We start from the raw sequence: 13,673 nt of genomic DNA, 5'->3' as shown, positions 1-13,673 counted from the left end.
TCACACATGGCCAATCACTGGAAGAAAAGAGAAAACAAATACCTTTAATTATGTACAGCATACAGGAGAATGATATCAAAAAAATGACATCAAGAAAAAAGGCTTTAGTACCTTCCAGAGTGTTCAACACAATGTTTAGCTTCACAGAAATCTAGCCTTAGACTTGACATCACCACTTAGCCATTCACAAAGCCTGTTCTTCCTCACCATAAGGTTTAAAGAGGTATTTTATATACTTAAATCTTTGGTACCTTTAAATTACTTAAAGATATTTTTATAAGTTTGAATTCACATTATTTCCCAAATTCAATTTCATTAAACATAATCTTAAGACCAAAAATTATATTTCTATAAGATAAATATTTTAAGGTATGCTCATTTTTACAATCATAATTGCATAAATATTACATTTGTTCCTATCAGAACAAAAAATGCCAAGCTTCACATTCTGCTTGGTGATTGCTTTGGGAAACAGCAGACATTAGAGCTAAGAGGAAAATATAGAACACAGAACTTAAATGACCAACCCAAAAATATGTAGATAGTAAAGATCACTTTTCAGAAGATCCATCTCTTAAGATATAACTACAAAAGCATGCTTTCATCGGGCATAACACGGCATTAAAACACATCTTGGTGAATTAATTTTAGAAATTTTTTTGCAGTGATAGCCATCCATTTTGTTAATTTTTTTTTTTTTGTATTTTTCTGAAGTTGGAAATGGGGAAGCAGTCAGACAGACTCCCATATGCTCCTGACTGGGATTCACCCAGCATGCCCACCAGGGGGTGATGCTCTGCCCATCTGGGGCATTCATTGCTCTGTTGCAACCAGAGCCATTCTAGCGCCTGAGGCAGAGGCCATGGAGCCATCCTCAGCACCCGGGCCAACTTTGCTCCAATGGAGCCTCAGCTGCGGAGAGGAAGAGAGAGACAGAGAGGAAGAAGAGGGGGAGGGGTGGAGAAGCAGATGGGCGCTTCTCCTGTTTGCCCTGGCCGGGAATCGAACCCAGGACTCCTGCACGCCAGGCTGATGTTCTACCACTGAGCCAACCTGCCAGGGCCATTTTGTTAAAATTTTATTAAAATCATGCAGAAATGGTCAAAAGCTATGTTTAATCAAAACAGACCACAAAATGGAAAGTAAGGAAAAAACATCTACATCATTGACCTCATATTGATAAAGCCCATGTTCTAAACAGCAACCAGAATTCTAGGATGTCTTGCAGTTGCTGTTGTCAGACACGTATTTTTTTCTATTCTTTTCATATTGGTGCAAGTACATCTTCCTGTATTTGTCCAAGGAAATGTCTTTTCTAGTACCTGTCAAACAGAACATTAAGTAGTTCATCAAAGTAGGAACAAGTAAATGATGTTTTGGCATTTAATTAGGCGAAAGAGAAAAGCTTTCTATCTATTAATACATTACTATATAGCAAGCAAGGCGATTTGAAAATGTCACAGTGAGTAGTAATGAAGAACTTGCACCCGAGTCATATGACAGTGAAGAGGGTTGCAATACTGGGACTCATTTCCTTTGTCACAGAAGACAAAGATTTGCCTGATTTGGCAATTTAATCTAGGGCAGTGGTCCCCAATCCCGGGGCCGTGGACCGGTACTGGTCCGTGGGCCATTTGATAAGGGTCTGCAGAGAAAGAATAAATAACTTACATATTTCTGTTTTATTTATATTTAAGTCTGAGCGATGTTTTATTTTAAAAAAATGACCAGATTCCTTCTGTTACATCCATCTAAGACTCACTCTTGCCACTTGTCTCAGTCACGTGATACATTTATCCATCCCACCCTAAAGGCTGGCCCATGAAAATATTTTGTAACATTAAACTGGTCCGTGGCCCAGAAAAGGTTAGGGACCACTGATCTAGGGCATTTAGTCAGGACCATGCTTGGTGGAGAAGAGTAACTGGTTTGAATTGAATTAAAAGTTAAAGTGGCTTTCCATTTGAAAAGAAAAAAATTAAGTATTACAGCAATTTTTGTATAAAAACATTAAACATGACACCCTAAATAAAGCACCTTGTGAGATGTCATGGTAGCTATGTTTATGGAGGAAATACACTTGAAAACCATGCATAAGAACTTGGAAAAGGAATGACAACAAACATCCAATTGTGTCTCAGAAAAAAAAATATCACTATAATGCTCGGCAACTATGTGGGGCATGAGATAGCATCCAGTCAAAATCAGCTTCAGGACCACAAGGGTGATCTCTACTCATGTGATGAAAAGAAATAAGGGAAAGAGTACCAGGCATGGACTAAAATAGAAGAGACCCAGCAGACCCAGCATGCAAAAACATATTTGAGGCAAGAATATATGATACAAATGGCTAGTTCCTACTAAGCTGAGGGAAAAGCAGAATACCAAAGTTTTAGTTCAAAGTGAATAACTATAATATTGATTTGATATCAAATCTATTTGGTGTTATTGTTTACCAACTGACTTCAAACAGAACAGTAATATTTTACAAAGCTCTAGTTGTGCTTATGTATGACTACTTATATTGTTTAGATAATTCAATCAATAACAAGGGTCCAGTGACCCAGGGACATAACTGTATTTATCCTGCTAAGGCAACGGTGAATATGTGTTGTCACTCCTTTTCGAAATTCTTGCATATTCAAACTTACCAGGAGTAAATATTTCCTCTATAAACATTATATCTATCATGACATTCCCTGATGTACTTTATTTAGGTTGAAGTATTTAATGCTTCTGTACAGTAATTGCTATAACATCTGAATTTTTCCTAAATGGAAAGCCACTTAAGTCTTCAATTCAATGCACCCTGGTTATTTTTTTTTTCACATGCTATTCTACACACACACAAATACACATCATCCTTCTGCCCAAGTGTCTCATAGTAATTGTACTTTTTAAAAAAAAGCAAAATTGGCAACAGAGGTATAAAGACTTTGTTGTAAAGTTGAACTTGATCATTTGTCATTAGAAACACCAAGATTTTATGAAAATAAAACTGATTCTAACACAAGGAAGCCATCAGTTCCATGCACAATTGTATGGGATGCAAATAGTAAGTGACCCATCAAAAAGAAATGAGTGAATCTGAATGTTGTTAGAAGACACTGTGCCCTGGCTAGGAGGTTTTACCAAGGCTAGGAGGAAAAAAAACTGGAAGTTAGTACCAGGAACTCATTCTATCTTATATACATTGACTACATTAAAACAAAATAGTAAAATTCTTTGTAACTCATATAATGTAATATGGATTCAATATGTCTAAAGTTATTCTTTTGTGATCTATATAAAATCCTTAGCAAAGAAATGTCTTCAGATGGTTACATATGCATACCTGGGTTTCCTGGATGTCACTTTACTGTGAAAGTCAAGATTTTGATGCAAAATTTGAACAAAGTATAATTGTGACTTTCTTTAAGGAAATTATCCAGAGCTCATTCTTATATAAGTTTTCTTCAAACAACTCTCTGAGACAGTTCCACTATTATTATTACTCTCAGTTTTGTTCTGGTTCGCAAAGTGAATTATGTGTAACTACACTCAGAGTCAAACTTTTTCATGGTGCCTTTGTTTGACACAATACTTAAATAACTATCTCTGGTTGGCAAACTTAAAGCAGGCAAAAAGTCACCAATTGAAATTGCTTAAATAAGACTATGGGGTTACAATCCCAGATATTACAATATAAACAGTTTGAGAAGAGAGTATTGGGAAAAGATACTGAGTAGGAAGTACCAGAATTCTGCTTTCTTCCATAGACACACTGGCAGAATCTGTCTGATATAGCAATTTTGGTACTCTGGAATCTGTGAAGGCTCACAACATCCAATGGAAGGCTTGGAGAGGAAATTATGGTTAATTTCAGTCAACATTAACTCAGAACACAGGAACACAGAATTTATTATTTGGCTTATAGTTGGCACAGTTGTGCATGTTTAAAACCTTCAAGGACAAATATGAGGTTATAAAGATTCTAATTTCTTACTGAAAATATCTTTATAATCTTAAACATGAGCCTTAGAAGAGGGGCATATTGCGGAGAAAACAGCTAAGCATTCTGGCTTTATTATTAAGCTGTCATACAAAAACTGGGACAGAGGAGTTGGGGGAGAGAAAGAAAAAAGTTGAAGAGAAGAATCAAGTGCAATGAATAGTTGCAATTACAAATTAGGTAATTGGGCATGGAAACATTTGCTTTAATTTAAAAGCTTTACTATGAATTCTAAATTTACTACTCTCTATTTGTGTCCATGAATCCCTATTTCTTGTTCTTTAGTTGCTTTAAAAATAATTATCTTCAGCTGGAATAAGATATTGTATGTGATACATTCCATAGAGGAAACCACATTACACATAACTACATCATGATAACTCTTTGTGTTTTTGTTATCAGATGTTATAGAAAAACTAAGAAAAAGGTAAAAAAAAAAAACCCTCTTATTTCCTGACAAAGAAATTGATGATTCTGAAAATGAAGGGATAACCATTTTATGATATAGTTGTAAAACTAGAACCATTAAATATACTTTAAGTTAAATAATCTTTGATTACAACTGTATTTTTAAACATGATTCCATAAAAAATTGTGAGGGATGTTAAACATATTGAAAGGAGACCACTAGAGGAAAAATGTATTTGAACTAAAATTACTTAAAACTACATAATTTTTATTCTTAATTATAGCATAAAATTATTTTAATTTTTCAGTAGTAGAGAAAGTCTTAGCTAAATTCTGATACATTAGTTAATAAAATCTATTTTCTTTATATTGCAATTAAAGAATGTTAGGAAGGCCAACCACTACCAACAAAGTATTTCTCTGGAAAATACCAAAATTTACTAAAATTTAAGGACATTTTAGAAAACTATAATCAGTAAGATAGGTTATTTTCACATCCTAGGAAAGGCACTACTACATAAATGTTTAATGAGCTAATTGCTCTGAAATTGTGATGCCCAGAACATGATAAGGTTTTGTCAAAAGCACCACTAGCAGAACTGTGACAGTTCAGTGGTTTTCTCCAACCACAGATTGAAACATAATTTGTTAAGAAAAACTTTTAATTTACAATAACTTCTTTAATGTTTTGTGTGTTTGGTTTGTGTGTGTGTGTGTTTTGAGGGAAGGTGTTGAATAGGCCATTTCTCTTCTAGATAATGTGATCAATGTAAACAATAATAGCAAATAGTTGGGTAAAAGTTACTAGTCTGTTAAAAACCTGACTTACTTGAGTTTTTTACACTCTGATTAAAGTAAGTGAAATTTAGAACATTGATTTTAAATATGAGAAAACAATTTTTTTTTTTTTTGTATTTTTCTGAAGTTGGAAACGGGAAGGCAGTCAGACAGACTCCCGCATGCGCCCGACCAGGATCCACCCGACACGCCCACCAGAGGGCGATGCTCTGTCCATCTGGGGCATTGCTCTGTTGCAACCAGAGCCATTCTAGCACCTGAGGCAGAGGCCACAGAGCCATCCTCAGAGCCTGGGCCAACTTTGCTCCAATGGAGCCTTGGCTGCGGGAGGGGAAGAGAGAGACAGATAGGAAGAAGAGGGAGAAGGATGGAGAAGCAGATGGACACTTCTCCTGTGTGCCCTGGCCGGGAATCGAACCCGGGACTCCTGCACACCAGGCCGACGCTCTACCACTGAGCCACCTGACCAGGGCTATGAGAAAACAATTTGAAGGGTTTTTTTTAGTTCACACTAGATTATGAAAAAATATGCATACAAAAAGATATAAAGGATCAAAAGAATCAGGTATATATATGTACACACATATGACTCTAACATTCTCTATGTTGGCATTATAGTATTGTTCACATTTACTGCTGTCTGCCCCAACATCATTAACCTAAGATGTAGTGTGAAGACTTGGCCAGTGAAATGTGAGAAGTAATTGACCCTCCACGGACAACTTTTCAGATAAGGCACAGATGTATTTGCCATGATCTTTTTCTCTTTCATTTTCAACAGTCTTTTAAAATGAAGATGCCCAGTCGACTTGAGTCATGGAGTGAAGCTAATGTGGGGTCGAGCTGGAGTCAACTGGTAATGAACACATAGCATAAGTGAGAAATAAGCCTTTATTAGATGTTATTAAGATTTAAGGTTACTGTTACCACAGTATAACTTAGTACATCTTTTTTTTTTTAATTTATTTTGTGACAGAGACAGAGTCAGAGAGAGGGACAGACAGGAATGGAGAGAGATGAGAAGCATCAGTTCTTCCTTGTGGCATCTTAGTTGCTCATTGATTGCTATCTCATATGTGCCTTGACGGGGGGGGGGGAGGCTACAGCAGACTGAGTGACCCCTTGCGCGAGCTAGCGACCTTGGGCTCAAGATGGTGAGCCTTGCTCAAATCAGATGAGCCTGCGCTCAAGCTGGCGACCTCGGGGTCTCGAACCTGGGTTCTCCTCATCCCAGTCCGACATTCTATCCACTATGCCAACGCCCAGTCAGGTAAACTTAGTACATCTTAATTAATAAAGGTAACAGCATCAAAGAGGTACATGGTGAATCAGAACCCATGTTCTCCCAGTTTTTGAAGAAATTCTAGTGTCTTACTCTGAAATTATGCATGTTATTTACTATTTTTGTAAAGCATATGAAAATAATTATAAACATTTTAAAATATAATATTTCAAAAACTAAACAACAAAAAAATTATAAATTAGGGTGTCTTAAATGTTATTATTAAAACACCTAATAACCAAGAATAATCAGAGGTAAGGTAGGACATTGATAAATGCCTTCTATATGGAAAACTTTTTATAACAGATGTTTCGGGAGCCTATAATTTATGTAAAATATATTCAATGTTAGCTACATTTATATTAAAAATTTAAGTTAAAAAGATTATTCTATATTGCAATTATGAATTTTAATTGCTTGCATAGATAGCATGTACCATTTGCTGAATAACTATTAAACAAAGCAATGTTAATGATCTGTACCTAAATACATGGTCCCTGACAACAATTAATTGTTTCTATTCCCAGAGATGCTTCTAAGCATCATCATGTTCTCCCTGTGCATGCGTATTGCCTTAAGAAAAATAATTTGTTTGGGGCATATATCTTGTTTGGCTCCTGGTATCATAAATGAAATCACCAAATGTCAGTATTTGTTTTTACATATCTTTGTCGATGTGTGGATCTTCTCTTTTACCTAGGTATACATATATAACCATTATTTCCTGAACCTGTAAATTATATGAAGTATATTCAATATCAGATTTATATTATATTATATTCAAATATTCAGATATAGAAAAGCTACCATATAAGTTTGACTCAATGTACATGTGGTCTGCTTTGGCTATTATCCAACAAGACATATTTCTTAAAACTAATTTCACAAAATTTCATGTCCTACAATGCATCCTACAATGGCATAGTGGTAAAATTACTATTTATCTATCATCTATCTATCTATCTATCTATCTATCTATCATCATCTATCATCTATCTATCATCTATCTATCTATCATCTATCTATCATCTGTCTCTGTGTTATGCATCTTCTGAGAAACCTCTATCTTTTTCAAAAGTTAATTGTGGAAACCCACTTGATTTCCTCCCATAACAGGCCAGGTTAATCTGTCCAAGAGAGAGAGAAGTGAGCCTCTCAGCAGACATCTCAGACTCCACTTCTTCTTTCCCTCAGTGACTTAAATTATGGAACAGGCTGGGTCTTTACATATCTAAAGTTCTTAGCTATATTTTTTCCTGATGAGGCTTTGGTCATTCAGATGCAAAGCAAAAATATAAGCTTCAGTGGCAGGTTAAAAGTCAGGAAGCTTCAAGGAAGGTGGGAAGAACTAGTGGAAAGCCAAAAGGGGTGTCATTGAAAGAGAGAGAAAGGAGCAGCGGTGCGATTGCAGTGAGAAAGGTAAATCAGATATAAAATGTATACCTTGTAAAAATTCATTTTTCTGTAAGAAACAGTGCTACAATTTGTATATTAGTTGCATAAACCTGAAAGCGGAAAACGATGACAATCTATCTGCAGATTATTCCAGACCATTGACTTTTTTTATCCAAAAGAAGCCAGAATTGATGCTTCCAAATGATCTTTCAATTGTTCTAATTTTCAATAATACTTTCATTTTAAGGTAATTTTATGTCAGAAATTTACTGCATTATTTGTTAGCCATATTAGACTTTAAAATTCCACTTAGTCCCATGCAATGGGTAGTAGGAGGATGTATGTGTGAGCATACATGTGTGTTTGTCTGTATGTATATATTTGTGTATGTATGGTTATAGAAAAAATACATATATTTATATGTATATATGTATCTATCACTGGCACATAACAGGAGGTTAATAAATGCTAATTAAATATCATTGAATTAAAAATTATAAAAATAAAAATATGAGAAATATAAAGTGTAAGATAAAGAACAAAATAATTTTTTAAAAATTTGGAAACCATTAGAAATATTATAAAACAATCAATGTTCTCTTTGGTTGCAGAGTTTTCAGACTAATTGATACCCATGTCTGATATGCAATGTATAATTTCAGCCTCTAGGTATGTGTGTTTCTGAAATGTCCTCATTTCTCAGTTTTGTCAAGTCTTTAGGCAATATGTTTTAAACAAAAACTACATTTAGTATCTCAGAACAATTACTGATATTTTATTTCAATAATTACTTCTAAAAATAGATCCACTGTAAAGCTCAATAATAGATCCTATATATAGCTGTCCTAGGTCTTAGAGTTAGTGACTGGCTAAAATTTGAACTTCTGTACCTCTTTGTTCAAAAGCTGTTCTTTTTTCCACTGCCCACACTTTCTCTCATTGGGTACCAATAAAAAATAGAACTACCTTATGACCCAGCAATCCCTCTACTGGGTATATACCCCCAAAACTCAGAAACATTGATATGCAAAGACACATGCAGCCCCATGTTCATTGCAGCATTGTTCACAGTGGCCAGGACATGGAAACAACCAAAAAGCCCATCAATAGATGACTGGATAAAGAAGATGTGGCACATATACACTATGGAATACTACTCAGCCATAAGAAATGATGACATCGGATCATTTACAGCAAAATGGTGGGATCTTGATAACATTATACGAAGTGAATAACTAAATCAGAAAAAACCAGGAACTGCATTATTCCATATGTAGGTGGGACATAAAAGTGAGACTAAGAGACATTGATAAGAGTGTGGTGGTTATGGGGGGTGGGGGGAGAGGGAGAGAGAAAGGGGGAGGGGGAGGGGCACAAAGAAAACTAGATAGAAGGTGACAGAGGACAATCTGACTTTGGGTGATGGGTATGCAACATAATTGAACAACAAGATAACCTGGACATGTTATCTTTGAATATATGTATCCTGATTTATTGATGTTACCCCATTAAAAAAATAAAATTATAATAAAAAAATACATTGAATACCAATGGTTGAAATATCTGAAGCAAAACAAGATAAAATGTTTAAATTGATACCTGTTTTACCTTTAAGATCCTTAAAGTTGAGCCTGACCTGTGGTGGCGCAGTGGATAAAGCATCGACCTGGAAATGCTGAGGTCGCCGATTCAAAACCCTGGGCTTGCCTGGTCAAGGCACATATGGGATTTGATGCTTCCAGCTCCTTCCCCCTTCTCTCTCTCTGTCTCTCTCTCCTCTCTCTCCCTCTCTGTCTCTCTCTTCTCTAAAAATGAATAAATAAAATAAAATTTTTAAAAGATCCTTAAAGTTGAGTGAGAATTAGAGACTTGCTTATATATTAATCAGAGGTACCTATCAATGTTGCTACATGACATTAGAAAAGAGCAAGACGAGAATCACAGAGAAGGAAGGGTGGGAAGGATTGATGAGTTTTAATGATTATCCAAGGATGTTATGCAGGATTTCTTAAGGCCCATCAATTTCTCACTATGTAAAAAACAGAGTAATTTGCTGGTAGGTCAGCATAGCCTTTGAAAAATACCACTTGTTATTTTCAGATATAAGGGAAGGGCAGAAAGTTTATTTAGAAGTGCAAAATGCCCGGTTTCATTACTAGAAATAAGAAAAGAAAGTGGTTGGAGAACTTGTGTTTTTATCAAAAATATAATTTCCAAAAGATTACCCATGAATGCTAAGGTAGAATTTTTTTATAGCATGAATAGGTTATGCTTTCAGCTGTTTTGAAATAAAAGTTTAACAAAAGCAGAAACTACTTTCAAATCATCATTGTTCTCTGTCTGTCAGCAGCACACTTAGGTGCTTTCACAAGGGCAAAATCTTGACATAAACCATGCTAAGAAAAATGAAGATATCCCTCCTTCCTTTCTCAGAGAGCCATAGGCTTTTTCAAGACCAGTGTGAAAAAACAATTGAATGTTAAGAAAGGTCAAAAGCCAGGGTAAAAAGACAGTGTGATTAAAAGCCTTCCCTGAAGGCAGCAAGCCCTGTCCTTGTTCTCTAATTCAAACACAAAGACATTTAGCTCATGCTAGTTTTCTGGTTAATTTTTCAAGAATATGGGTTGTTAGGGATCCGAATACTGTATGAGCTTCAAAAGATTTAAAAGGCTCTGGCTGGACCTAAACAGTTTGACTCGCGTCTCACTGTGAGTGAAACGCTCATTCTTTCCTTTAATTTCTGCTTGTCTTTATTCTTCACACTTTTTTCTTACATCCTTCACAGTTTTAAAGGACTCATTTTTAAAGCCATCTTATTTAAGACAAAGAATTTCTACAAATCCTTGGAGGGGAACTAAGTTCTTTACTTTCCAAAGAAGCAAGCAGTAAAACATTTTTAAAAATCAGTGGCATTGATATATGAACCTCAAAATATTTTAAAGGCTTAATTTTTATCCAAGCTACCTTAGTGCAGAAAACCTCAGAAGATCAAGTTTTCTTTTTTATATTCGTATTATTTCCTGGTTTCAGCCAGATTTGAAATACCACAAAACAGCTTGAGTTAGAATTTTTTACGTGGCAAAAACGTTCCCAAGCTTGAACTCAGATTTCTCTTCTATGCTATACAGGAAACAAAAGAGGAAAGTAGGAGAACAACATTCATAAGGATGGACAGACATTCTATATCTACAGAAAATTAGGCCTTACTTCTAATAATTGTAAGATGAAGGGCTATAATGGAGACCCATATATTGTATGTGCAAATAGTGTAAGTTAAAACTAAGGAAACAACATTTTGGCAGTTTCTCAAAATGTTCAACATACAATTACCATATGTTCCAGCAATTCCACTCCTAAGTATATACCTAAAAGAATTAGAAACAAGAATTCAAACAGATACTTGTATTCCAATACTCATAATGTTCAGGGCAGCATTCTTTACAACAGCTAAAAGGTGAAAATACTTCCTGTTCATCCACAAATAAATGGATTAACACAATAAAGTTTTTGGGTAAACAAGTGCTTTTTAGGTTTGCTCACCTGTATTGGGGCAGCGCCACGTGTGTGTGATCTGTGAAAGGCTGCGACTGCTTGCCCTCAGGGCAGCAGATTGCAAATTGTGGATTGCCTGCCTCCATGAGGAGGGGCGATTGTTTTCCAGGGAAGGAGTATTTCTGCCTGGCCTGTTTTGCTGGGAAGTCCAGAAAGATAGAGTCTGAGTGGCTTGGGAGCCCTGCTGAGGCTGGTAGGGGCCTGTGTATCAGGGAGAATCTGGAGAGAGAAAGGAAAGTGGTCTTCCCTGCTTGTTTACTCATCCACCATTATGAGATTTTAATAAACGGAATGACCCACCATTTGCTGGCTGTGCTGTTCTTTTACCATCTGCCCAAATCCAGTGAGAATCAGCATGGCCATGATGGTAGCCACTGACCTTACAAAAGTATATACATATAATGTAACATTACTCAGCCACAAATGAAATGAGATTCTGATGTACATTATAATCTGGATGAACATTAAAAAGACTAAGTTAAAAAATCCAAACAGAAAAAGAAAAAAATTGTATAATTTCACTTGAGTACTTAGAACAGGAAAATTCCTAAAGGTTTAAAGAATAGAAATTACCACAAAATTACCAGATCTGAAAGATTGGGTAAAGTATTTAATTGGGGATGATAAAAAAAGTTCTGGAAATAGATAGTGGTGATTGTTGTACAACATTCTGAAAGTCCTGAATGTCACTGAATTGCACCATTAAATAAAATTAAAATGGTGAATTTTTGTATATTTTAAACACACTTAAATTTTATGTATATTTTATCATAGAAAAATACATTATTAAAAAAATAAAGACAATCTGTTAAATAGGTTATATCTTATTTTCTTATTTTGATTAATAAACTTTCTGTGTAATTCAAATTTAGGTTTGATGGATTTTTCTTGTCTTGTTCTTGGAATAAAGTAGTGTTAGATAGGATAGCCTTCTACCCTATACTACACACACACACACACACACACACACACACACACGCACACACTATAAACAATTCTCTCCTCTTTTTACCATGTCCCCTTCCACCTTCTGTAGCCCAGTGATCATGTAAAATAAACTCAGAATCATGATCAAGCAGTATTATTAACCTTTCAGCACATAGTGGTGACAGTGTGGCCTGATCTCAAGAAGAGAAATCCATACAAGAAACCAGCTTGCCCTTGCCAATGAGGTCCAGAAGACCTGAGAGCAGGAAATTTCAGGAGCACTGTAAAAACCAGAAGAGATTGGTTGTGGACATATCCCTTTGGCTCATGAGATATTCAGACTCCTTTCTTGCTACGTGGCAGAGGGTGGGATGATTGTCCATAAAAGAGTCAGAGTGGCAGCTCTGGAACATAGAGCCAGCTCATGTTCCTCTCTGCTGAGGTCTAAAGGGAGGTTTGGAGTCTGGGATTGATTCAGAAGCCATTCATTTAGTCTCACCCATCTCACTGATGAGAGCAGTTCAAAAATAAATAAATAAATGTCTGACTTAAAGTTTACGCAAGTAAAATCTCTAGGCTCACACACTTGCGTCACTGCTTTTTTATGTTAGGAAATAGCTATGGTGTAATTCTTGTAGAATTAACGCCTCCAGCCTTCTGATACACACACCTTTGACTTTCAGATTGGTTTGTGTAAACCAGGGGTCCCCAAACTTTTTACACAGAGGGCCAGTTTACTGTCCCTCAGACCGTTGGAGGGCCTGACTATAAAAACAAACAAACTATGAACAAATCCCTATGCACACTGCACATATCTTATTTTAAAGTAAAAAAAAAAAAAGGAACAAATACAATATTTAAAATAAAGAACAAGTAAATTTAAATCAACAAACTGACCAGTATTTCAATGAGATCTATAGGCCTGCTTTTGGCTAATGAGATGGTCAATGTCCGGTTCCATATTTGTCACTGCTAGCCATAACAAGTGATATGACACGCTTCTGGAGCCATGAGGCATGCGTCCTGCGTCACTGGAAGTAGGACTGTACTTGAGCAACGCCACGCTTTGCAGTGCCGCCACATACAGTACTCCAGAAGTATCCGCATCCTGTGCTCCTCTCACTGACCACCAATGAAAGAGGTGCCCCTTCCGGAAGTGCGGCGGGGGCCGGATAAATGGCCTCAGGGGGCTGCATGCACCCGTGGGCTATTTGGGGACCCCTGGTATAAACACTCCTTGTTGATGCTGCTTGGTTGATTCTCAGATGTGAACAGCCAATCCAGAAACTCTGTGTTGAGGTCCCACAGTAGATCACTGAT

This window comes from Saccopteryx bilineata, chromosome 6 (assembly GCF_036850765.1).
Source record: "Saccopteryx bilineata isolate mSacBil1 chromosome 6, mSacBil1_pri_phased_curated, whole genome shotgun sequence".
NCBI lineage: Eukaryota > Metazoa > Chordata > Mammalia > Chiroptera > Emballonuridae > Saccopteryx > Saccopteryx bilineata.
Note: the sequence above shows the minus strand (reverse complement) of the source record.